At 49.8% G+C, this 26,600-nt stretch overlaps 1 protein-coding gene across 1 annotated transcript in view; it reads left to right on the top strand.

The window, feature by feature from the left end:
• Positions 1-26,600, top strand: part of LOC147736688 (arylsulfatase A-like) — a 90,810-nt gene that overhangs the window by 12,756 nt on the left and 51,454 nt on the right. The gene's annotated exons all lie outside the window — the stretch shown is intronic.

Below are 26,600 nucleotides of genomic sequence, written 5' to 3'. Positions count from 1 at the left end.
AGCTTTTACATCTTCTAGGTTGTCAATGGGTTATTGATTTGCAGATAGACAGTCAAATGGAATTTGATTGTGATAAGATGAGTCCACAGGATTAAAGTCTGAGGTGTGTATGAGAGCTTCAATTATCAGATCAGGACTAACCACTTTAATATGTGTGAGTTTCAGAGAATATTGAATACATTCATCCGTGAGGAAGGAGGTGACAGTGATAAGGTAAATGCAATATTCAGTTAATGTTTTTTTGTTGCCGGGTTCATGGTAGATCATGTTGAGTTTGTTAGGTTTGGCGTTGAGGCTTTAATGTCTGTATTGATGCCCTGGAGAGCAGGGCAAACTTCTGTTCCTGCTCATTTGCAGGGAATAGTTCTTTGAGGACCACAGTTACTCTGTTGCCCGTTGTGTCTTCCTCGTTAGAGAGTATGATACTATAATTCGGAGGAACCAGAAAATCTTACATCGATTGAGAGGTATCATTGAGCCAGGTTTCTGTTGAGATCACGAAGTCGAGGCTCAAGTCGTTAATTGAGTCCGCAATCTCGCGTTGTACAGCAGATCTGCAGTTGTGGAGCACGCAGCGAAGGTTGGTAGAAACAAGGATATAAAGGAGGTGGATTGTGGAGGAAGATCAATGCGATTTTTGGGACTCTCCCCTCTCATAGGGCGTCCTACGGAGACCCATGTCTCATGTGTAGTGGTGCATCTGTTGGCATCAGCTGACAACTAGGAAAAGCAGGTGTGGAGGGTACCAATTTGATATTCAGCAAATAGGGTCAGCTTAGTCAGCTTATTAAGCCCCTGGAGTAAGGACTTGGCCAAACCGCCAATACAAATGAAAAAGTCCAATTTGTCAAATGGAAACCATACACAACCCACCAAGTAATACTGTGCAAGAAGTGTTTTCTGATAATGATCAATCCCACAAGATGGGCTAAGGGATGTAACCTATAGCCCCTTTAAATAAGTGCCCATGTTCAGACTGAGATCTCTGTTGGTAAGTGCCTGTGTAGAGCCTTAGACGTCTGTAAGAAAGTGCCTGTGTTCAACCTTTGACCTCTGTAGGAAGGTGCCTGAGTTGAGCCTGAAAGGTCTCTAGGGTAAGTCTGTGACCAGCCTCAGACCTCTGCAGGTAAGTGGCTGTGTCCATCCTGAGACCCTGTAGGTATGTGCCTGTGTTCAGTCTTAGACCTCTGTAGTTAAGTATCTGTGTCCATCCTTAGACCTCTGTAGGGATGTGCCTGTGTCCAGCCTTAGACCTCTGTAGGTAAGTGCCTGTGTTGAGCCTCAGACCTCTGTAGGTAAGTGCCTGTGTCCATCCTGAGACCCTGTAGGTATGTGCCTGTGTCCAGTCTTAGACCTCTGTAGTTAAGTATCTGTGTCCATCCTTAGACCTCTGTAGGGATGTGCCTGTGTCCAGCCTTAGACCTCTGTAGGTAAGTGCCTATGTTGAGCCTCAGACCTCTGTAGGTAAGTGCATGTGTCCATCCTGAGACCTCTGTAGGTATGTGCCTGTGTCAAGCCTTAGACCTCTGTAGGTAAGTGTCTGTGTCCATCCTGAGACCTCTGTAGGTAAGTGTGTGTTGAGCCTTAGACCTCTGTAGGTAAGTGCCTGTGTCCATCCTGAGACCTCTGTAGGTAAGTGTGTGTTGAGCCTTAGACCTCTGTAGGTAAGTGCCTGTGTCCATCCTGAGACCTCTGTAGGTACGTGCCTGTGTCCATCCTGAGACCTCTATAGGTAAGTGTCTGTGTCCAGTCTTAGATCTCTGTCGGTAAGTGCCTGTTTGGGGAATATTGTGCCAGTGAGTTTGAGCACACACTTGTTGAGTTCCCGCCCCCTGTTCAGAGAGATTTGATTTTCCAGAATGAGTGGGAGGGAGCGTATTCTGACGCCGGGTCAGACGGGTGTGACCAGCGCCCCGCGGGAGTAAGTGGGCGTCACCTGATCCCCCGTATATTGGGGAATCCCTATAGAGGTCTAAGGCTGGACGCAGGCACCGGTCCAGAGTCACCCCTAGCCCCCACCGCACCGGTGACAGGGAGTGGGGGCCCGTGCTCAGGGCTGCGGGCAGACGGAGGGTCATCCGGGTGTTTAACGCAAAGAATGTGTAGGCAGCCAATGCCTGTCTTCTAACATTGCCGAATTGAGGTATTGACCTTGGAAGGATGGAGGGCTGAGCGGGCCACTATAACACGCAGCTCTTCACCTGCGCAGCCGCAGACGTATCTATTCTCGACCCACCTCGTTACCGGCCCAAGAGATGGTGCACCAGCCGTGCCAGTCGGTGCCACCCTGCGCCCCCCGGCCCCACGTGCGGTGAGGCCCCCATGTTTGTGCTGGGTCCGCTCTCTGCAGCCACCCTTCTCTTGCTAGTGTGTGTGCACAGGGTGCAGTGGCACCGGGCAGGCCGGCTGCTGCGAAGGCTCGTGCATTCACACACTGCAAGTATCAGACGTGTGTTTGCAGTCCATGATGGTTTGTGTGTGAAGGGGGCGGCCGCAGGGGTGGCAGAGAAAGGGCCTTGGAAAGACGCAGCTGTAAGAACACATCTTTAGGGTGTGTTTATTAAAAGAAGAAAGTGTTTGCTAAAGGGCGTGGCGTTCTTGCAAACTTAGGCACGGAGGGGCTTTTTTTTACTCAAGAAGGGGGTGATTTTTGTTTTATCCACGTGGAGTTCACGAAGTTTGTCAAGTTAAAAATAACACCTACTGAGATACATATTTGCGGGAGACGCCCTTCCCCTCCCCTGCCCCCCCCACACACACAAAAAGCCTTTGAGCAGGACTTTCACAAACCTTCTCTCACTACAAACGGACTGCCTTTTCAAACAGACCTGAAAGGAAGTTTGCTGACGTTCACCAACCCAGATGGAAATATCTCTAACAAGCATTGGCTGTGCCAATAGATCTCGCATGTGCGAGAGTTGGAGCTATTGGAATTGTGTAGTGGGATGTGAAGTGGTTGTAGTTTAATTATGTGTTGTGTTTATTTTTGTGGTATGATGTGGTATTTTGTGGTGTGTGTATAGTATGTATGTAGTGCGTTGTGTAATTGTGGTGTTTATTTTATTTATGTGGTTTGTTCCCAAATTATTGTATTTTAGAATGTAAGTGTATGTATTTTTTAATAATGTGGTATGGAATTGTGTGGCATTTAGTGAAATTCTGCTGTTTGGAATTGTGTGATGACGAGGAGTGTATTTTTGTGTAATGTTGCTGTGTGGCAGTTGATGGTGGTTTAGAGTGTAGCGTCAAGAGTATAGTGTCGTATATGGTATTTTGTTGGACAGGCCACGTGAAAGACTTGCTCCCTCCCCGCACGACCAGGCCCGAGCCTGGCTCTTCAGGTGTTACACGCAACAACCACCCGTTTCCCGTCTCATATGGGGCCCCTGCCCCTGGACATCTCCCCAACATGGGCCCGATTCCCTACTGGCCCTCTCGCCCGGCCTGGGCGCCATCTTGGACACAGCACCACGAGGCCGCATGGCCTCCGATCGACCCCAACCCTGGGCCTGGCCAGGCCCCGACATCCCGGCACCACCATCCACCCAGGAGGTGAGCGGACTACTTGGCAGGTCAATGGGAGAAAGAGGTGTCGATGGCTCTCCCCCGCCAGGTGCCGATCGCCCCAGCTCCCCCGGGCGCTGGCTCCACCCCCCTGCTGGGTGTCTGGACTCCCTCATCCTGGACCTCCCGACCTCCAAGTGCGAGGGTCCGGACATCAAAGGGCGCCAGACCTATAACTGGGGCAGCTCCAGAGCAGGAAGGCAGTTGTATCCTGGAGTCGAGAGACGCAGTGAAGAACTCATCCTTGACGGACTACTGGCGCTGCCGTAGCCCTGCCTTGCGAACTATCGACCTGCCTGATGGCGCTGCCGCAACCTTCTGAAACCTTCCTCGTCGTCGGGACCTGCTGGCGTGGCCGCGGACCGTTTGTAACCACCTCCTTCATCGGGACCTGCTGGCTCCGCCGCGGACCGTCGCTACCTTCAACCATCCCGGGACCTGCTGGCTCCGCCGCGGCCCGACCATCTAGAACGCCGAGCTCGAGGATTGTGAGCTATTCATCTACCAGATTGGTAACGAGACTGTCCCGCTACCCTTTCCCCAGCCAAGAGACTAGAATAGAGGGGACCCCTGAGTCCAGACCTCCTTGTACCATTTCACCGTACTTGAAGTTTTGCTTATAAAGAACGTTGAACCTTATCCTTGTGTGGTGTACATCTGTGGGGGGGGAAGTTACTTGTCTGTACGATCGCTGGAGACGGCTCTCCCCGGAGACCTCTCCCCTTGTCCTCGGCCGACCCTCCAGGTCCCGTCTAACATATTTGTATTACTATAGTGTTAAGATTATAATGTGGTGGTGCTGAGTAATGCTGACGTGGTGCTGAGCAATGCTGAGGTGGTGGTGGTGCATAGCAATGCTGAGGTGGTGGTGCTGAGTAATGCTGAAGTGGTGGTGCTGAGTAATGCTAGCGTGGTGTGAGTAATGCTGAGGTGGTGCTGAGCAATGCCTAGGTGGTGGTGCTGAGCACTGCTGAGGTGGTGGTGCTGAGTAATGCTGACATGGTGGTGGTGCTGAGTAATGCTGATGTGGTGATGGTGCTGAGTAATGCTGACGTGGTGCTGAGCAATGCTGAGGTGGTGGTGGTGCAGAGCAATGCTGAGGTGGTGGTGCTGAGTAATGCTGAAGTGGTGGTGCTGAGTAATGCTAGCGTGGTGTGAGTAATGCTGAGGTGGTGCTGAGCAATGCCTAGGTGGTGGTGCTGAGCAATGCTGAGGTGGTGGTGGTGCTGAGTAATGCTGACATGGTGGTGGTGCTGAGTAATGCTGATGTGGTGATGGTGCTGAGTAATGCTGACGTGGTGCTGAGCAATGCTGCAGTGGTGTTGCTGAGTATTGCTGATGTGGCGCTGAGCAATGCTGAGGTGGTGGTGGTGCTGAGCAATGCTGAGGTGGTGGTGCTGAGTAATGCTGACGTGGTGCTGAGTTATGCTGATGTAATGGTGGTGCTGAGTAATGCTGACATGGTGGTGGTCCTGAGTAATGCTGACGTGATGGTGGTGCTGAGTAATACCAACATGGTGGTGCTGAGTAATGCTAAGGTGATGTTGGTGTTGAGTAATGCTGACATGGTGGTGGTGCTGAGTAATGCTGACGTGGTGGTGGTGCTGAGCAATGCTGAGGTGGTGGTGCTGAGTAAAGCTGAGGTGGTGCTGAGTAATGCTGACGTGGTGGTGCTGAGCTGGTTCTTCGTGTTGTTGAGTTGATCTGCTTTAGAAGTGTGTGGCTGATGCTGAGCTGGTGGTGCTGAGTATTGCTGATATGGTGCTGAGCAAGGCTGAGGTGGTGGTGGTGCTGAATAATGCTGACATGGTGGTGGTGCTGAGTAATGCTGACATGGTGGTTGTGCTGAGTAATACTGACGTGGTGGTGGTGCTGAGTAATGCCGACGTGGTGGTGGCGCTGAGTAATGCCGACGTGGTGGTGGTGTTGAGTAATGCTGACGTGGTGGTGGTGCTGAGTAATGCTGAGGTGGTGCTGAGCAATGTTGAGGTGGTGGTGCTGAGGAATGCTGAGGTGGTGCTGAGTAATGCTGACATGGTGGTGAAGAGCTGGTTCTTCGTGGTGTTGAGTTGATCTGCTTTAGAAGTGTGTGGTTGATGCTGAGGGGGGTGGTGCTGAGTATTGCTGATGTGGTGCTGAGCAATGCTGAGGTGGTGGTGGTGCTGAGTAATGCTGACATGGTGGCGGTGCTGAGTAATGCTGACATGTTGGTGGTGCTGAGTAATGCCAACAAGGTGGTGGTTCTGAGTAATGCTGACGTGGTGGTGGTGTTGAGTAATGCTGACGTGGTGGTGGTGCTGAGTAATGCTGACATGTTGGTAGTGCTGAGTAATGCTGACGTGGTGGTGGTGCTGAGTAATGCTGACATGTTGATGGTGCTGAGTAATGCCAACAAGGTGGTGGTTCTGAGTAATGCTGACGTGGTGGTGGTGTTGAGTAATGCTGACGTGGTGGTGATGCTGAGTAATGCTGAGGTGGTGCTGAGCAATGCTGATGTGGTGGTGCTGAGTAATGCTGAGGTGGTGCTGAGTAATGCTGGCGTGGTGGTGCTGAGCTGGTTCCTTGTGGTGTTTGTAGGAGAGTAGGGTCTGCTTCCTATGGTCACCCCAAATTTTTGCTGTGATTTTCTGGTTTTTCAACTTTAGTGTGGCTGTGGGCTTGCTAATCAGACCCACAGGCCAGCAGTTCTCTCTCTAAATTGATACCATGTACTTTAGGTACATACCAGATTGGGTATTGGGTCACCTTTGTGAGCCCCTGTATAGTGTACCATAGGTACCCAGGGCATAGGTGCATCCAAGGCCTACCAGGGCCTGCAGCATGTATTATGCCACCCCTGGCTGGCCCTCCAAACTGGCACCACAGGCTGATCACTCAGCTTGGGTAAGGTGGTGTAATCACCCCATACTTATATATAGTATACCTATATCTACCTTATATATAGACACATATGCACCTATAAGTCACTCCTATTGTAGGCCTCGACAATCCTGGAGGCAGAGTGCTTGGTTTTATGTGGGAGGGTGCCCTAGCATGAGCTGAGCCCCTCTGCAGCTTTCGGAACCATCTCCTTATAGCTGTTCTATGATATAGCCATACCATATACTCTTAAGTGCATTATAATCCTTGCGGTTAATGCTAACTTTGGTTTGGCTTTATCAAAACATGTTGTGTAAGGTGTCAAACACTTTGGAATACTACCCCCCGCCAATTCAGGCGGCGGGGGTAGCTTTCCACCCTTCTAGACATGTTTGTTACTGCTTTACCTGGTTAAAGTTAAACAGAGCCCCAGCATCACAAAATGGATGCTGCTGCCACGGACACAAGTCTGACCTCCTGCTGCTGGACGAAACTCCGGTAGGGGAGGCCTGGACAATAGATTTCCCATCCAGGGAGGTGCCAGCACCTCCCCAGACAAACAGATGTGTATTGGGACAGGGAGGTCTGCATCAGCAGATGCTGTTTGAGACACTGCCTGGGGCACACAAGGTGCTCCATGCATAGCCCGGTTCAAAACAGTTGCTTGGGCACTCCAGCCCCAGCTCTGGCGCGAAACAGGACAAAGGGAAAGGGGTGTAACTACCCCCCTCCCAGGTCCACCCATAGGAGGAACCTAGGCAGGTAATACAGCCCCTTAGCTTAGTATAAGTATAGGAGCTGGGTCCCCAGGACTTTAGATTATCCTGGAAAGAAACTTCGATACAGAACTCTTGGACCTTCGACATTCTATTCTGACTAGAAGACGGAACACATCTCCCTTGTGGTCAAAGAGTGACCACCCTGTGCAAACAGGCACCACCAGTAACTTGCCGGTCTGCTTTGTCAATGCTCCTGCCAGAACCCGAAGACTCAGGGACACAGGAACTGGACTCTCAGACTTCTCTAACTCCGACCCATATCCACAGCAAAGCTGAGACCCGTGGCGGACACGAGAGACGTGGGACCGGACACCCTGGACATCCTGCATTTTGCTAACTGCTCAACTACTAAGCTACCCTCACAGTTGTTGATAAGGGTACGAGAAGCCCCATACCCAAGCACTATTTGCACCAAAGCTCAACTATCCACACTCCACGAGTGCAGCGTGGGGCCTGTTCTTGCATTTTAGCTTGACGCGTCTTCCCAGTTCCTTGCCCATTGGCTAGTGAGCCCACTGAAGACTTTTCTTTTGAACTAAACTACTTTTCTGCTTGCTCCAGGCTTGCTCCAGCTTTCCTTCAACGGAGAAGTGCCACAGACTTTGCTGGTCTGCAACAGAGCCAATCTTGACATCCTGCCTGGGTTGCGGTTGCTAAGGCTTGTTGGGTCCAATCCGGTTACCGATATCGCAGTCAACTAGATCCTTTGTGGGACAGCTCGAATCCAGCGCCTGGTCATCGTCAATGCCTCCTGGACCTCGTGGCTGAAGAGAAAAGCTCACCTTCTTCGCCTTCAAGCACGCAACATCGCCTGGTTCCTTCCTGGTCACTGGCTAGTGACCCAAACTCTGTCTCCTCTGCTTTCAGGTTCTTCACATCGTCGATCCACCCTTGGACGCACCTAGACACTTTTCCTTTGGTCGCCTGCAGCACTTCTTTGCAGATCTCCATAGAAAACGACGATTAAGCATGGGCGGAAAATCCGTTCCGCTCGCGGATTTAGCGGATTTTCGGTAAATTTGCGATCCGCGAACACTCGCGAATTTACCGAAAATCCGCAAATTTGCACGCAGCAAATTTTTTTTCTTGGTGATACAATTTTGCGGCGTGCGGCGTAAGTTCGCAATTGCGAACATGTAGGTGCGGCGGGCAGCAACAATCTCGCACTCGCGAAATTACAAAATTTGCAATTCTGCACAAGAAATCCACTAGCAAGCAGCATATACCTTCTGAAAATGATGATTTTTATCAGAATAACTCCTCAGGTTGACATTTGCCTGCCCTTTTTTGGATTTGAGGCCTTTTGACTTTCTTTGGATCACTTTTGGATTAGAAATCAACTTTCACAAGTAAGTTTGTTTGGGGCATTACATTTGCTGTTCTGCAGAAAAACGAGTTTTGCTAAACTGAAAGCACTCAGCAGGTGCAAAAGTTCAAATTCATCATTAGTAACCATTCCCTGTAGTGCTTTCTGACTGGGGCCCCTCCAGAGTTCAGTTGCTAGTTACCTGTGAAGAGGCTATCAACTGCACAGCGCACCTTTGCATCGGCATACGAGGCTCCCAGCTGACGACTCGCCGCACCCGCTTTGCGGGTGCCGCTTCGCGGGTGCCGCTTCGCTGGTGAGCCCCTGTCCCAGCAACTTTGTGCGTGTACACGAGAGGACCTCGGCGGAAAGGCGGTAAGGGGCGCGAGGCACCAGCGGGGCTGCGAGCGTGCAGGGACTTCATTTCCCAGAAGTCCCTGCGAGACCAAGGAAGAGCTTCCGGTCCGCTCTCCCTGCTGGCCCGCCCCGCCCATCTAAAGACTTCAAAAGTGCACCGGCAACCCCTGTCTAGTGGGACACTTACCTGTGAAGAGGCTATCAACTGCACAGCGCACCTTTGCATCGGCATACGAGGCTCCCAGCTGACGACTCGCCGCACCCGCTTCGCGGGTGCCGCTTCGCGGGTGCCGCTTCGCTGGTGAGCCCCTGTCCCAGCAACTTTGTGCGTATACACGAGAGGACCTCGGCGGAAAGGCGGTAAGGGGCGCGAGGCACCAGCGGGGCTGCGAGCGTGCAGGGACTTCATTTCCCAGAAGTCCCTGCGAGACCAAGGAAGAGCTTCCGGTCCGCTCTCCCTGCTGGCCTGCCCCCCGCCCATCTAAAGACTTCAAAAGTGCACCGGCAACCCCTGTCTAGTGGGACACTTACCTGTGAAGAGGCTATCAACTGCACAGCGCACCTTTGCATCGGCATACGAGGCTCCCAGCTGACGACTCGCCGCACCCGCTTTGCGGGTGCCGCTTCGCGGGTGCCGCTTCGCTGGTGAGCCCCTGTCCCAGCAACTTTGTGCGTGTACACGAGAGGACCTCGGCGGAAAGGCGGTAAGGGGCGCGAGGCACCAGCGGGGCTGCGAGCGTGCAGGGACTTCATTTCCCAGAAGTCCCTGCGAGACCAAGGAAGAGCTTCCGGTCCGCTCTCCCTGCTGGCCCGCCCCCGCCCATCTAAAGACTTCAAAAGTGCACCGGCAACCCCTGTCTAGTGGGACACTTACCTGTGAAGAGGCTATCAACTGCACAGCGCACCTTTGCATCGGCATACGAGGCTCCCAGCTGACGACTCGCCGCACCCGCTTCGCGGGTGCCGCTTCGCTGGTGAGCCCCTGTCCCAGCAACTTTGTGCGTGTACACGAGAGGACCTCGGCGGAAAGGCGGTAAGGGGCGCGAGGCACCAGCGGGGCTGCGAGCGTGCAGGGACTTCATTTCCCAGAAGTCCCTGCGAGACCAAGGAAGAGCTTCCGGTCCGCTCTCCCTGCTGGCCTGCCCCCCGCCCATCTAAAGACTTCAAAAGTGCACCGGCAACCCCTGTCTAGTGGGACACTTACCTGTGAAGAGGCTATCAACTGCACAGCGCACCTTTGCATCGGCATACGAGGCTCCCAGCTGACGACTCGCCGCACCCGCTTCGCGGGTGCCGCTTCGCGGGTGCCGCTTCGCTGGTGAGCCCCTGTCCCAGCAACTTTGTGCGTGTACACGAGAGGACCTCGGCGGAAAGGCGGTAAGGGGCGCGAGGCACCAGCGGGGCTGCGAGCGTGCAGGGACTTCATTTCCCAGAAGTCCCTGCGAGACCAAGGAAGAGCTTCCGGTCCGCTCTCCCTGCTGGCCCGCCCCCCGCCCATCTAAAGACTTCAAAAGTGCACCGGCAACCCCTGTCTAGTGGGACACTTACCTGTGAAGAGGCTATCAACTGCACAGCGCACCTTTGCATCGGCATACGAGGCTCCCAGCTGACGACTCGTCGCACCCGCTTCGCGGGTGCCGCTTCGCGGGTGCCGCTTCGCTGGTGAGCCCCTGTCCCAGCAACTTTGTGCGTGTACACGAGAGGACCTCGGCGGAAAGGGGGTAAGGGGCGCGAGGCACCAGCGGGGCTGCGAGCGTGCAGGGACTTCATTTCCCAGAAGTCCCTGCGAGACCAAGGAAGAGCTTCCGGTCCGCTCTCCCTGCTGGCCCGCCCCCCGCCCATCTAAAGACTTCAAAAGTGCACCGGCAACCCCTGTCTAGTGGGACACTTACCTGTGAAGAGGCTATCAACTGCACAGCGCACCTTTGCATCGGCATACGAGGCTCCCAGCTGACGACTCGTCGCACCCGCTTCGCGGGTGCCGCTTCGCTGGTGAGCCCCTGTCCCAGCAACTTTGTGCGTGTACACGAGAGGACCTCGGCGGAAAGGCGGTAAGGGGCGCGAGGCACCAGCGGGGCTGCGAGCGTGCAGGGACTTCATTTCCCAGAAGTCCCTGCGAGACCAAGGAAGAGCTTCCGGTCTGCTCTCCCTGCTGGCCCGCCCCCCGCCCATCTAAAGACTTCAAAAGTGCACCGGCAACCCCTGTCTAGTGGGACACTTACCTGTGAAGAGGCTATCAACTGCACAGCGCACCTTTGCATCGGCATACGAGGCTCCCAGATGACGACTCGCCGCACCCGCTTCGCGGGTGCCGCTTCGCTGGTGAGCCCCTGTCCCAGCAACTTTGTGCGTGTACACGAGAGGACCTCGGCGGAAAGGCGGTAAGGGGCGCGAGGCACCAGCGGGGCTGCGAGCGTGCAGGGACTTCATTTCCCAGAAGTCCCTGCGAGACCAAGGAAGAGCTTCCGGTCCGCTCTCCCTGCTGGCCCGCCCCTCACCCAAACCGCCACCTACTTAACACCAACTCACACCCGCAGCGCGGGACGCAGCCCGGGCTAAGACTGGGCAAAGACAGGGCCGTTTGAGGCCGTTCGAGTACGGGAGAGTCCGGTCCGGCCCACCACCCTAACAACTACACCCCGGCCTCCCTAATACAGGTATCTACAAACAATTTGATCCCCTCTACAATTGGTCAATCTATCTCCCTCCCCAGGTGTATACTCATTGCAAAATGAACACGAGATCCACCAGGCAGAAAAAAACAAAAAAGAATGGTATAGGCGACCAACTACTAGGTCCAATGGACGACTTCCTGGCCAAAGCTAATACTTTTATTGATCAGAGCATAAGCTTAATCGAGGGCAGAGTTTCTACAGAACTGGCAATTGCGCGTCGTTCATCAATGGGATTACTTGCAACAGCAAAAACCCCGGAAATACAGCCAGTCTCAACGCAAATGGCGGTGACTACAAACAGACTTAGCCTACCTAATAATGTCGATTTGTCAGCATCTCAAATATCTGTAACCCTTTCAGAAACCGATCTTGAGAACACCCCTGATATCTTTCCCGACCCCACACCCGAAGAAACCAGACAAATGAGAGGCAAGCGGGAGGGGGCTGTAAAAAAACGGAACACAAAGAGCAAATCAGATCATACTACAAAACCCACAACACCCAAGCACCCAATATTGGTCACTGACACAAACGTCCCAGTGATATCTAACCACCCTGCTCCCCCAACTAATAACGTGGTAACAATTCATCATGTTCCGCGTGATCTCTGCGATTCTTTAATGCCAGATTCGCTAACCTCACAAAATATAGGAAGACAAAGAGAATCAGCAAGACTAATCACAGAGATAGCTTTCCTTTTAAATTCCCACATACGCCCACTAGAAACAAGACTCAGCAATATAGAGAGGCAGCTAATAAAAATCACTGGCTCTCTAAAATTCATATCCCCACAACCTCATACCAAGCCCACTTCAAACCCAGAACCCACACATACTGCTCCTAAGAAAACTGCAACTGTACCTCCCCCAAAGTCTAAAAAACAAACCACATTAATCCTTCCAACAAACACTACCATTCCACAAAAGTCGACTCCCACGCCCCTGGTAATCCCCTCACAAGTTAGTTCCCAACCAATACCAACCGCAAACTCTACTTCCACAAAAACTCCCGCTCCCAAAACACCTGCTTCCAAAACACCTGTAACAACAAACCCTAAACTACCCCAAACAAAAAATGCCCCGACACCGACAACCGAACAAGCACCCACCCTAAACTTACCACCTGAGGCCACCCCATACGTGGTAGTTATGACGGGGGTCCCCGAACTTACAGGTGAGGGGACCGAACCCAACTGGTCACTAAAGAACAAGGTCCAGTATTGGCTGAATACAAATCGTCCCGTCCCGCCACCTTGGAAAAGTAAAATAGCCTCAGTATCCCGGACCTCGTGGGTAGGTTACAGGAAAAAAACTATTCGAGGAGACTGCATAGTCATTACGTTTGAGGATCCCAACATAGCTGACTATATATGCTCTTGGGAACGTAACAACTCCTCTGGGGGGATTGTAACAAGACCCCTGTCTTACTTTTACCCAAAAAGGTTCAACAATAACAATTATCAACGTAATTTTGACAACATGTGGAGGAAGCCAATTCCGCAACCATGGGAGCTTGAACCTGCCGCCCCCAATCCTGTAATGCGACTTACTGAACCTATTAACTCTCGGTATCCATCTAATTTGAGTTACCAGCAGAGACAAGTCCCATGGCATATCGTGGGCCCTCAAAATAGATTTGGAAACTGGGAGCAATGGGAGAGACCACCTCACCAATCTTTTGGCCCTAATTATGAAGGCACCAGTAATGGGCAACACTGGCTAGGCTTCCCGACCACGAACAGGTTCAGCGGCCTGGAAATGGTCGATTGACAAACAACTAAATCACCGGAGCCCTCATCAACTACAGTAGCACTCTCACACCCAATTCCAGCGCCTACCCTATCTACATCACACAAGCACAATGTTGCACAAGAGCACGAACCCACCCAGCTTTCCATGATCTTCTGGAACGTTGCTGGACTCCGTAACAAGATCGAGGATGGTTCGGCAGCAGTCTTCTTGAAGGACTATCAAATCATTTCTATTCAAGAAACCTGGGCAATAGCTGCCCTCCATCTAGTGGGATATAGAACTTTTACCTCTCCCGCCCTTCCCAGCACCTCAGGTAGACCTAAGGGGGGTCTGGTAATCTACATGGCCAATACAATTGTAGACGCAAAGATCATCAAGACAGACCTCTTTCTGAACTTTCAGATCATTACGCTCTCTGTAGGGAATAAAACTCGTATATCAATAGTAAACACATACAACAACTTGGATTCCGATAATTTTGTGAGCATTCTTGACCAAATTCAAGACAAATTAATAGAACATAACCACTACAAACAGAAAGTGGACACTGCTCACGTAATTTGGGGTGGCGACTTTAATCTGCATCCCTGCCCCAACATTGATACCTGTGGAATAGTAGATGAGTCCGACATCCCTTTAACTCACTTCACCCACTCAGGAGTGGGGTCTGCCATGAACAAAATACTATCAGACTTGGACCTCCAAATCTTGAATCCCACTCAACAAACAACCAACAAACTAGAGCCAACATATAGAGGAAGGGGCCACGAGACCACCGTGGATTACATATTAATCACAGAAGCCCTAAAACCGCTAATCGGAACATTTAAAATCTTGGAAAACTGTCTCAGTGACCACTCCGCTCTTAGCCTTAGTCTCCAATTACATCACTCGAATTCTCTGATGGTAACTATAGCCAACACTTTATCACAGAACAGGCTCGAGCTGAACAAGACCAATGGCTTCACAATTAAATGGAAAAAAGTGGACCCTAATATCCTTACGAAGAGACTAGTTACTCTCGCCTATAAAAATATTTTGATCTGTCTTGATCCCCAAGTGGAGGCGAATCAAATCTTGGAAAATTTTAATACCATCATAGAATATGTCAAAAACCTGTTAACCAGATCCTACAACCAAAATAAGTTAAAGACCACAGGCTGGTTTAACCGAGATTGCACGAAAGCACAAACCAACTTGAGGAAAGCTCTTGGAGAATCTAACAGAGATCCAATAAAGATCCAAGGCCTCAGAAGAGAATATACTACTGCCAGAAAGACGAGGAAAAAAGAACTAAAAACATCCCTGTGGAAGGCCCTACACGAGAGCGCACTCTCGAAGGACTCCCAGGCTTTCTGGAAAATAGTTAAATCCCCCTCTTTAACTGATCCCAGTGGACCAAAAATAGATGTGGCCATAGACGAGGCCACATGGACGAGTCATTTCTCGAAAATTTTTCAATCCACACCAAATTGCGATCCGTACCAGTCTGCATACAACCCGGTCACCTTCCCTATCTCCCTGGAAGTTGACCTACAAGATTTCGAAAAAGCGTTATCCTTAAGTAGGCCCGGAAAAGCTCCCGGTCCTGACGGGGTCCCCGTCGATTTATTTAAATTCCTTCCCGACCTCTGGACCCCAATAATCACGAGAGTTTGTATTGCAACCATGGAACTCGGATTGTTAGACTCATGGTCATCATCAATAATGGTCCCCATTTTTATGAAGGGGGACAGGCAAGACGTCAAGTGCTACCGTCCAATCTCCCTTCTTGATTCTCTGGGTAAAGTGGTCGGCAGAGTCCTCCTTGGCAAGTTGCAACAGTGGGTAGCTGACGAAAACATTCTTTCTGACCTACAGTTCGGCTTCAGGGAGGGCTTTGGAACCATTGACCAAGTATTGAATCTTTCCTTGCTTACATCCAAGTATACCCTCGCAAAAACAGGGACTATTTTCATGACATACGTGGATTTGTCATCCGCATTCGACTGTGTCTCACATACCAAGCTTTGGTCGTTGCTGAGCAAGATGGGGGTAGACCCACCTCTTTTGGACTTTCTAAGGGAACTCTACAGCGGGGCCACAGCGAGAGTGAGGCTTGGGACAAGAGGAGAACTGACGGCACCGTTTGGGGTAGAGCGGGGAGTGAGGCAGGGCTGCGTCCTCGCCCCCTTTCTTTTTTCACTATACACCAACGGCCTCGAAGAGTGTATGCTGAAGGGGGGAAGAGACCTTCCAAAAGTAAAAGACCCCCTGATCCCCGCCCTGCTCTACGCGGATGACGCTGTCATTTTAGCCCGAACTCCAATTGAACTACAGAAATCACTAACCAAATATGCAGATTTTATGGCTGCCTTGGACCTGCATATAAATGTTAAAAAAAAACTTTGTTATGGTGGCAGGTGGCACAAAAAAACATGTAAAGAGCATCTTTCTGAAAGAACAAAAAATTGAAAGAACCTCACAATACCCCTATCTGGGCATCATGATAGATGATGCCCTAAGTTGGAAACCGGCGGTAGAGGCTAGGAGACATCTTTTTAAAAGAGCGATTATGGCACTAGTGACATTTTCAAATAGACTAGGGAAAAAACCTCCAGTTGAACTGCTTCAAATATACGCTGCAAAGTGCCAATCCATAGCATTATATGGTGCTGGGATCTGGGGGCATATCAACACCTGCCCCATTCAAAAAGAGGAAAACATCTTCACGCGATTCCTCCTATCAATACCACGAGGCACCTCCACCTATGCCTCGCATATAGAATTGGGAATCCCATTTATTGAAGATCTGATCAAAATCCAACCTCTAATGCTGTGGAGAAGAGTCTGGTTATCCGAAGAAAATAATCTGACTAAAAATATTCTTCGAGATATCATGGAGCTGGACTACGCAAAAAAAATTCCTTGGCTCTCCTATATAAGAAATTTCCTCTATGATCTAGGGATCGAGAAATATTATTACAACCCAGAACTAATGAAGGAAATCTCTAAAAAAGAACTAAAACAAATAGCACTGAGCCACCTGGACTCCCTGAGACTATTAACGCTGGCCACAAAAAAATCCGCTACGCATGCAAACATCATTCAGCAGACCCTGAAAATTCAGCCATATCTTACACTGGAGATTTCCACCTACGAAAAGATGCTCCTAACAAGGTTCAGACTGAACCTATTTTTCAGACTGGTGACCTTCCCCGAAAAGAACAATTGGAGCACCCAATTGGTCCTGTGCCCCTGTGACGATCATTCCCAACAGTCCACCATCCATACAGTACTTTTCTGTAAGTTCTATCACCCACATCGAAAGACATGGCTTATCCCTCTATTAAAAAAATGGGGCCATAGACAGTGCCGCCCAGCGATGTTATCACTCCAATTTCTGGACTCAGAATGCACGGTATATCATGTACTAAATTTTTTTAAATGTATCATGAGACACAGAAATAACCTGTAACTGTAACTCATTTCTTTTCACTCTTCGTAACAAATTGGTAAAAAAAAAAAAAAAGGGAGTGTTTTTACTTTTTACTTTAAAATTTGAAATGTAATCCCTTTTTAAGTGAATGTTTTTATATCTATGTTATCTTTTATGGCTTTTTCAAACTGTAAAAACCGAATAAAGATTATTATTATTATTATTATAGTTGCAACAATTGTATGACCCTGCTCTTACCCTCACAGCCGGATCATAGAATAGCTACAAGTAGGCCACAAAGGTCCTGGAAAAAACAATTGCACTGCAACAGAGAGCAAATTACAGATAAGGAAGCAGGTGCCAGATTGGAATTTTAAAACAGTGACACATTAATAAATCAACCCCAAATTAATTCATGTCAGTTGAAGCAGGGCAGGTGTGCTTGCTTTTCCCCCCCATAATCTACAGTGATGATGATGAACCAGAGGGTGGCATTGATGTACCAGAGGGTGGCATGGGTGAAACAGAGGGTGGCAGTGTTGAAACAGAGGGTGCTGTGAACCTGTGATGATGAACCAGACGTAGAAACAACATAGTCGCGACCGTTGCGTGCCGACAAGTAAGTTCGCAATTGCGAACTGGTACAAAATCCTCGCGAACTGGCAGAAACCCTTGCGAACACTATAAAAACAAAAAAATCCGCAAATTCGTGAAAATTCGCGGATTTTGCGGATTGCGAGTTCGCAAATACGCAAATTCGCGAACGCCAGATTTGCAAAATTCGCCCATGCTTAATGACGATGAAACCCGACACCAAAAGGCACCTATGCACCCGGCTTCCCTGGGTGAGGTAACACGAGTACTCCGGTGCTCCTGTGGGTCTTGACTCTCGAAGAGTCCTAGTCTAAAGGAGTTTTGTCGTAGTCCATCCGGAAGTATCCTAAAACAGTAACTTTGTAACTTTTTCGTTTCCCATTATAAGTCAATAGTAACTCGCGACTGTGTATAGACACTGCACGTGTATCCCGTGGGCCTCCTAGTTCCTAACCTTTGGTTGTTTAGTGTAGTCCCAGCAATTCTACAGGCCCTAGGCCTGCTGTCTAACTCTCAAGTAGTTCTTATACCACTTGCTTAGTATATGGTTTGTGAGGCCCCTAAGGCATAACTGTATTTGTGCAACTTATCGTATGCTAATTAATAACTTGTGATGTACTTTGACCTCTGACCTCATAAAGAATGCAGAGGGGTTGTGTTAGAAATAAATACATATATATTTGATATATACCCTGTGTGGTGTCCTTTTATTTGGTATTCACGGGATTATAATTGGTAAAACAGCTTGCTTCACATGCTCTCTAAAGTCTTAGCCTGAAGACTGCTGGTTCATGCTACCACTAGGATAGCTTTCTATAAGGTTGACTTTACAACCACCATCGATAAGGGTCGATTAGACTGGTGCAAGGTGCCCACTAGAACTAGTGGAGCTCATATGCCAGGCTAACGTCTCACAGTGTTGAGTTGATCTGCTTTAGAAGTGTGTGGTTGAAGCTGAGGTGGTGCTTGTGGTGTGTGCCTCTAACAATCTGTAAAACGGCGGATTGCTCCTAACTGCCAAGGTTATTTTTTTTAAAGAGGGAGTAATTTAGGTCGCATTTACAACTGTATACTTTGCATTACATGAAACAGCTAAGATGGGCTGGGGAAAGGTCAGTCTGCACCCGCTCTGTAACCCTGTACCCACAGTGTTTTATGTATGTCTGTAAAAGCTGGGAGTGACCGCTACGGAGGAAGCGAGAGGTATTTTGCACATTGCATCTTAACCCCTCCCACGCTCATGACAAGCTCAGCTTGTCATGAGCCACGGTTCTCGTGTGCTCATGATGAGCTGAGCTCGTCATTTCCGTTAGAACGCTCGCATGCTGGGCAAATTCCCCTGCTGTGCGAATGTTCTAATTAAACGGTTGTGGTCAGGACGAGCTCAGCTCGTCATGAGCACACGACCACCGTGGCTCATGACGAGCTGAGCTCGTCATGAGCACCGGGGTGCTGTGCGCGTCCCCCTCCCCCCAGCACTGCAGGGGAATATGCCCTGCAGCCAAGGGGTTAATAAGGCTCCAGAACGTTTAGATGGGCTGGGGAGAGGTCACCTTGCTTTGGACCTATGCATTAGTAAGGAAGCTTGTGGTGTGCGCCTCTAACGATCTGTAGCCGAAGGTGACGGCAGGAAGCTTGCAGTACATAGCCGGCTGGAACCTAGAGACAGCATTGAAATCCTGCGTCTTGTCACATCGGGTCTGTCTCATTCGGTCCGCCCTCCCAAAACATACAAAGACATGTGAACCCTCGACAGTAAACTGTGTGTAACATCCCTAAGGTGCTGGCTGCCTTACAAAGCTTCATTGCAACCCTCTACTCCTCCCCGAAGGGCCTATTAGCAATTTGAAAAGTTTCGTTTGACAACAAAACCGTCCTCAACTGTGGAACTGTTGGTGCAGAGAGCGGAGTTACAGACTTTAATTAAAACATCCTTGAAGTAGAAAAAAAAAAAAGCCAGATCACACCTAACTGGTGAAAGCGCTATTATTTTAAAAAATGAAGTAATTTAGGTTGCATTTACAAATGTTTACTTTGCATTAAATTAATCAGGTTAGATGGGCTGGGGAGAGGTCACCTAGCAGCCATGTTGTCACCCTGTTACAACGTTTGTTAGGTCTTCCCTGGGTAGCGCATGCAATGCACTGCGAGACATGCTGTGTTCAGGGAGGTCCTTGAAGCTCCGCCCATATTTTTCATTGGCTTGTGTTATTGTCCATTGTAAACTTGGGCTGTTCATTGGCCATTAGACTTAGTAGTCCCTCCTTAGTAACACCTTGTGTCATTTGGTATCTTTGCATTGCAACACCCCTCTTACGTGTGTTGTTACTCGATAGGCATTAATTATAGCCTCCGAGCGCTATTTTCTCAAATAGCTTTGTCCTGCCAGCTGTTGCAGACAGGACGCGCACTCTCCTAATGCTTTATTTTTTTATTTTTATACCATGGGCACCGAACACATTTGCAATGCAATAGATCTTACATTTATGAGAGTTTAAGCTATTGACAATGGAAATGGCAATGCCTTTTATTTATCTGTTTTAAAAACAACACATAAATAAAAGGCGTGTTATCTACAACTCTAGTAAATGAGAGACCTATTGCATTGCAAATGCTTTTTTACCAAGGTTCCACCTTCATTTCACTGTTCTCAGGATATCGTATTGCCAATACTTCATCCTGAGCCCTCCCTGGTGGAGTAGGAGATGCCTCACACTCAGGACTTGGATAGAGCTTCTCCTGCATAGTTTGATCAGAACAGCTTTATTACGCAACGTGGACGCGCTATTTATTGATACTCTTAGCATGCAGATTAAGGGTTCTGAACTCTATCCACTTGGATTGAGTGCACTCCTATCATGTGTCGTGAGTTCGCCCAGTCTCCTGGTCCTTCAGTTCTTGGGGGTGGACCCACCAGAGGGTTGTCAGCCTCTGGGGCTTCTTTCAGAGAAGCTCCATTGGGAGACTCTGCAGACCCTTGGAAACCACCCCATACTTTGCGTCCACTTATCGAGTGCAGTTGGGTGAACTTCTTCTGGAGACCATGTGTGATCTGCTGTTTGAGACACATCATTTACTGTTAGTCATAGGAGATGTTACCCTTTGTTAAATATGTCCATTTGGATTCAGCATGTGTTGGTGTGATTATCTGCTATAAGGCTTTACAATAAATCACACTTGCCTAGGTATTGTCTTGCAGGAAAGAACTGGATCAGGAAAGATGGACGAGGGTTCAATCAATCAATCAATCATCGAATTTATATAGCGCACTACTTACCCAGAGGGTCTCAAGGCGCTGGGGGGGGGGGGGTCTGTTACTGCTCGAACAGCCAGGTCTTGAGTTGCTTCCTGAAGGCGAGGTGGTCCTGGGTCAGGCGAAGGTGGGTGGGGAGGGAGTTCCAAGTCTTGGCGGCGAGGTAGGAGAAGGACCGTCCCCCTGTGGTGGTTCTACGGATGGGGGGGACGGCGGCGAGGGCGTGGCTGGTCGAGCGAAGCTGGCGTTTGGGAGCGTAGAAGTTGAGGCGGCTGTTGAGGTATCCTGGGCCTTGGCTGTGTAGGGCTTTGTGTGCGTGGGTGAGGAGACGGAAGGTGATTCTTTTGCTGACCGGGAGCCAGTGCACATCTCTCAGGTGTCCGGAGATGTGGCTGCGACGGGGGATGTCCAGGATGAGTCGTGCTGAGGCGTTCTGGATCCGCTGGAGTCTCTTCTGGAGTTTGGCGGTGGTTCCGGCGTAGAGGGTGTTGCCGTAGTCCAGACAGCTGGTGACGAGGGCCTGGGTGACCGTCTTCCTGGTCTCTGTGGGGATCCACCGGAAGATCTTGCGTAGCATGCGCAGGATGTTGAAGCACGACGAGGAGACGGCGTTGACTTGTCTGGTCATGGAGATTGAGGAGTCCAGGATGAAGCCCAGGTTTCGTGCGTGATCTGTTGGTTTGGGTGCGCTGCCTAGGGCGGGGGGCCACCAGGAGTCGTACCAGGCGGAGGGTGAGGATCCCAGGATGAGGACTTCCGTCTTGTCCGAGTTCAGTTTCAGGCGGCTGTTCTTCATCCATTCGGCTACCTCTTTCATCCCTTCGTGAAGGTTGGCTCTGGCGGTGGCGGGGTCGTTGGTTAGGGAGAGGATCAGCTGGGTGTCGTCGGCGTAGGAGATGATGTTGAGGTTGTGCTGGCGTGCGATGTCTGCGAGTGGGCTCATGTAGATGTTGAAGAGGGTTGGGTTTGAGCGAGGAGCCCTGAGGGACGCCGCAGATGACTTCGGTGGCTTCAGATCTGAACGGGGGAGGCGGACTCTCTGTGTCCTTCCGGCGAGGAAGGAGATGATCCACTCCAGTGCCTTCTCCTGGACTCCGACGTTGCTGAGGCGTTGTACTAGGGTACGATGGCAGACAGTGTCGAAGGCCGCGGAGAGGTCTAGGAGGATGAGGGCCTCTGTTTCTCCGTTGTCGAGCAGCGCTCGGATGTCATCGGTGACTGCGATCAGGGTGGTCTCGGTGCTGTGGTTGGCCCGGAAGCCAGACTGCGAGGGGTCGAGGGATCCGCTCGTCTCGAGGAAGGCGGCCAGCTGCTTGTTGACGGTCTTCTCGATGACTTTTGCTGGAAACGGGAGCAGCGAGATGGGGCGGTAGTTCTTGAGGTCGGTGGGGTCAGCCGATGGTTTCTTGAGTAGAGCGCTGAGTTCGACGTGCTTCCAGCTCTCTGGGAAGGTAGCGGTATCGAAGGAGGTGTTGATGATGTCCCGCAGGTGGGGTGCGATGACAGCGTCGGCCTTGTTGAAGACGTGGTGAGGGCAGGGGTCGGTCGGAGATCCGGAGTGGATGGAGTTCATCGTGCGGACGGTGTCTTCGGTGCTGATCGGAGTCCAGGCGCGGAGGGTGGTGGTGGGGGGCGGTGGTTCGGTCGTGGCGTTCGTCGGTTGGGTGCTGAAGCTGTTGTGTATGTCCGCGATCTTGTTGTGGAAGAAGGAGGCGAGGGAGTTGCAGAGGTCTTGCGAAGGGGTGATGTCGTTGTTTCCAGCGTTGGGGTTGGAGAGCTCTTTGACGATGTTGAAGAGTTCTTTGCTGTTGTGTGCGTTGTTGTCCAGTCGTTCCTTGAATGCAGTTTTCTTGGTGGCGCGGATGAGTTGGTGGTGTTTTCGGGTGGCGAGCTTGAGGGCAGTCATGTTGTCCGGAGTTGGGACTCTGCGCCAGGTTCTCTCGAGGGCTCGGCAGTTCTTCTTGGAGCTCTTGAGTTCGTCGGTGAACCATGGGGTTTTCTTGCTGCCGGGTCTGCTAGGCGGGGTCCTCAGGGGGGCGAGCTCGTCTGCGCAGTAGCTGATCCACTTCGTGAGGTTGGTGGCCGCCTGGCTAGGGTTCGTTGTGCTGGTGGGAGGGTTCATGCTCAGGGAGGACGCGAGCTGGTCGGCTGTGATCTTGTTCCAGTTCCTGCGTGCAACCTGTTGCTGGTGGTGGTGGATCGTGGTCCTTGCGAAGCTGCAGTGGACGCAGCTGTGGTCCGTCCAGTGGAGTCCGGTGGCGTGGCTGAAGGTGATGTCCTTGCTGGATGCGAAGACGGGGTCGAGTGTGTGTCCGGCGTAATGGGTGGGGGTTGTCACCAGTTGATTGAGTCCCAGGTTGGCGAGGTTGTCCAGCAGGGTAGTGGTGTTGCGGTCGTTGTTGTTCTCCAGGTGGAAGTTGAGGTCCCCGAGGAGGATGTAGTCAGCGGAGCAGAGGGCGTGTGGGCTGATGAAGTCGGCGATGTCTTCGCTGAACTGTGTGCATTGTCCAGGGGGTCTGTAGATGAGGGTGCCTCTGAGGGTGGTCTTCGGGTTGATGTGGACTTGGAAGTGCAGGTGCTCGGCGGTTGTGAGGGTGTCGTCGGTGTTGGTCGTGATGCGGATGGAGTTCCTGTGGACGATGGCGATGCCTCCTCCGGTGTGGTTGATGCGGTCCCGTCTGATGATCTTGTAGCCGCCTGGGATGGCGATGGCGATGTCAGGCGCAGAGGAGGCGTTCATCCAGGTTTCCGTGAAGAAGGCGACGTCTGGGGCTGTGGTGTCGAGCAGGTTCCAGATCTCGATGGCGTGCCTGTGGACGGAGCGGGTGTTGAGCAGGATGCATCTCAGGTGGCTGCGGCTGCTGTTGCTCGTCGAGGTCTTGGGCACTGCTGGAGTGGTGCAGGTCCGGATGCAGGTGAACTTGCAGGAGTTGCACCAGAAGGGTCCGTGGGTGCGTCTCGGGGTGGCTCGGTAGCATCCTGGGCTTCGGCCGGCGTTGAGTGCGTTGAGGGTGGTGGCGTCGTACGTCCGGCGGGTGGGCTGGGATCTGCGGGGGCCAGTGGTCCTGGCGCTGGGCGCCGTCCAGGCGCGGACGGGCGTAGACGGGCTTACCTTTGGCGCACCTTCGGCGCTCAATCGGTGCTCCCGCTGCGCGCGTCCGCTGCGCGGTCGCTCTGGGGACGTCATAAGAAGGGAGCCGGTCGGGAGGGTCTGCGGGGAGGTGGGAGCGCGATCCAATCGGCTGTCGGGGGGGCGGGGCCACGGGCTGGGGCGGCGGGAAAAGCTGGAGCCGGCTTGGCGGCCCTCGGGTGGCTGGGGCTGCGGGAGGCTGGTGTGGGCTCGGCGGCCCTCGGGTGGCTGGGGCTGCGGGAGGCTGGTGTGGGCTCGGCGGCCCTCGGGTGGCTGGGGCTGCGGGAGCGGCAGCAGGCACAGGAGCGTGGGGGTGACCAGGCCAAAGGCGCAGTGGTCACTCCCTGGATCTTGGTCTGGCAGGGAGCCGGTCGGGAGGGTCTGCGGGGAGGCGGGAGCGCGATCCAATCGGCTGTCGGGGGGGCGGGGCCACGGGCTGGGGCGGCTTGTAAACCCTGCGGGTCTCCAAGAGACATTTTCTCTTTTAGAGCATTCTATTTTTATGGGGTAGAATCTTCTAATAGCCTTATAGCCAGCCGCAGAGGGTTAAAGGGCCACTCTCCCATTATATCGCCTTCAGCTCGTTCCTATAGCACAGGGGTGTGCCTTTAATGGTGGCTACTCTCTTAGGCTATAAGGCTATAGTAGGGCAAAAGACACACACCTTTGCGTAGGAGTTGAAAATGACTCTCATTTTATGAATTGAAGAAGGGAAGCCGGTCTTGGAGAGGATGTTGGGTACCGGATGGTCATTATCACTCATTTTTGTTTTGTGCGGAGTTTGTGCAATATAGTGGTGGAAGTGTGTAGGAGCTCACGCAGTCTTGAGCGGATGTTTGTAGTAAACAAGAGTACTCTATGACATGTATACAGGGACCGGGCGAGTGCAAGAACTGTTGGCAGATAAGATTGAACGCGATCTTCGTGGTTTATTGACCAGCTGCTCAGAGCATTTTATTCTTTTTGTGAGTCCCAATTTTGAGATCTTATCTTGTCAAGGATTCCAGGGTGTTCTGATAGGAAGAAGCTAGTTATTAGCCATTCTTGTAAATTTCAGATGGTGGCTCTGGCTCTTACTTTTCTGCGAGAAAGTTCCATAATTCGACAGCCTGCAGTAAGAAAGACATGGGGCCCGATTCACAGAACTAACTTAAGACAAAATCCTAAACTTACTACTTTTGGTATTCACAGAAGTTAGGATTTTGCCTTAAGTTTGTCTTAAGACAGTCTGACTTAAGACACACTTAAGACAAAATCCTAACGTCTGTGAATATCAAAAGTAGTAAGTTTAGGATTTTGTCTTAAATTAGTTCTGTGAATTGGTCCCATACTGCTGACTGTTTGTAAGGTGGAATGATTAATGATGGGGCTAATCTGGAAGGACAACTCCTAAATTGGAGGTATTGTTTGATTTTCACCTGGGGAATTTGCAACCTTTTTACACAGATAATTTCAAACATTCTCCCACGTTTTTGGGCCTGACTCACAGAGCTAACTTACACTTTTGAGTAATTTAAACTTTTGAGTGTGTCTTTAAATTTTTTTCTTGTTCAGGAAATAAAAGTACAAATTACTAAACTCCAGCATGAAGCATGCCCACCAGTGGGACTGCAACATCCTCCCATACACAATGTTAGCAGTAGGGAATTAAAAGAAAATGCATAGAAAATAATATTGAGTTCAATTATTTAACATAGTTAAAAAATAGATACATTTAATTTATATTATATACATATATAATATATATATATATATTATAAATTAAATGTATCTACATTTTTAACTATGTTAAATAAATTAATGTAATATAATTTTATAATATATGTATATACATATATATTAGTACTAAGTTAATATTTAATTTTAAACTAGTTGAATATCTATTTTGAATTTAAAAAGAATATAACACTATTTATTTTCTGATTATAATATAAGTGCGTTGCTTTTAATTAATGGTGTACATCACTTGGAATAATTACTAATGCATAAAATGTTTTTTGTTAAGATGGAAATTAATTTTTTTAATATAAATTTCAGAATTAATTTTTTTATTAATTGAATACATATCCATTAAATAAAAATGTATTTTAAACTTACATTTATAGTGCTTAGAATGTTTATTTTGTTGAATATTTTGAACAGCTATATACAATTAATTTACATTTAAATTTTTATAAAACAATTTTTTTATATTTATTTTGAAGTTATATAATTGTTTTACATTTTCTCTATACTTTACCATAGGCAGACGCTTAAGTAATTTACACATGTAATTTACTCTCACACTTTTGAGTAGCTTCACACTTGTATTTTGTGAATAGCCAAAAGTTATAAACTTACTCAAAAGTATAAAAGTATTTAACACATGTAAATTACTGAAAGCTGTAAGTTGACTTTGTGAATTGCCCTTGCAGTTTGTCAATGAACCCTAGGCCCTTCAATCTGGTGGCGACTTGTAAATTACACTGTTGGAGTAAATTGAAACATTTTGGGACGACTCACAAAAGTAATCTGAGACAAAATCCTAACTTTACGACTTTCAGTATTCACAAAAGGGATTTAGTAGTAGTAAAGTTAGGATTCCTTACTTTACTCCTACTAAATGTCTTTTCTGAATACCAAAAGTCTTAAAGTTAGGATTTTGTCACAGATTACTTTTGTGAATCGGGCCCTTTGTGACTAGCCAACAAATAGTAACTTTACTGAAAAGTGTAAATTACTTAATAGTGAAAGTTACCTTTGTGAACCCGGACCTAATTGTTCATTTAATAAAATGGGGTAGAGGGCATGCGTCATGTGAGTAGGGTTTATGCAGTTTATTGAGTAGCAAAGATTGCTTAACTGTTGTGAATATGAATTTGAGATTATTTAAAGGGAAATATGAAATGACACTTGTGAAATAACATGTGAACAG

The sequence above is a fragment of the Lissotriton vulgaris genome, chromosome 1_2 (assembly GCF_964263255.1).
Source record: "Lissotriton vulgaris chromosome 1_2, aLisVul1.2, whole genome shotgun sequence".
Taxonomy (NCBI): domain Eukaryota; kingdom Metazoa; phylum Chordata; class Amphibia; order Caudata; family Salamandridae; genus Lissotriton; species Lissotriton vulgaris.
The sequence above is the reverse complement of the archived record's forward strand: the minus strand, read 5'-3'. Positions and strand labels throughout refer to the sequence as shown.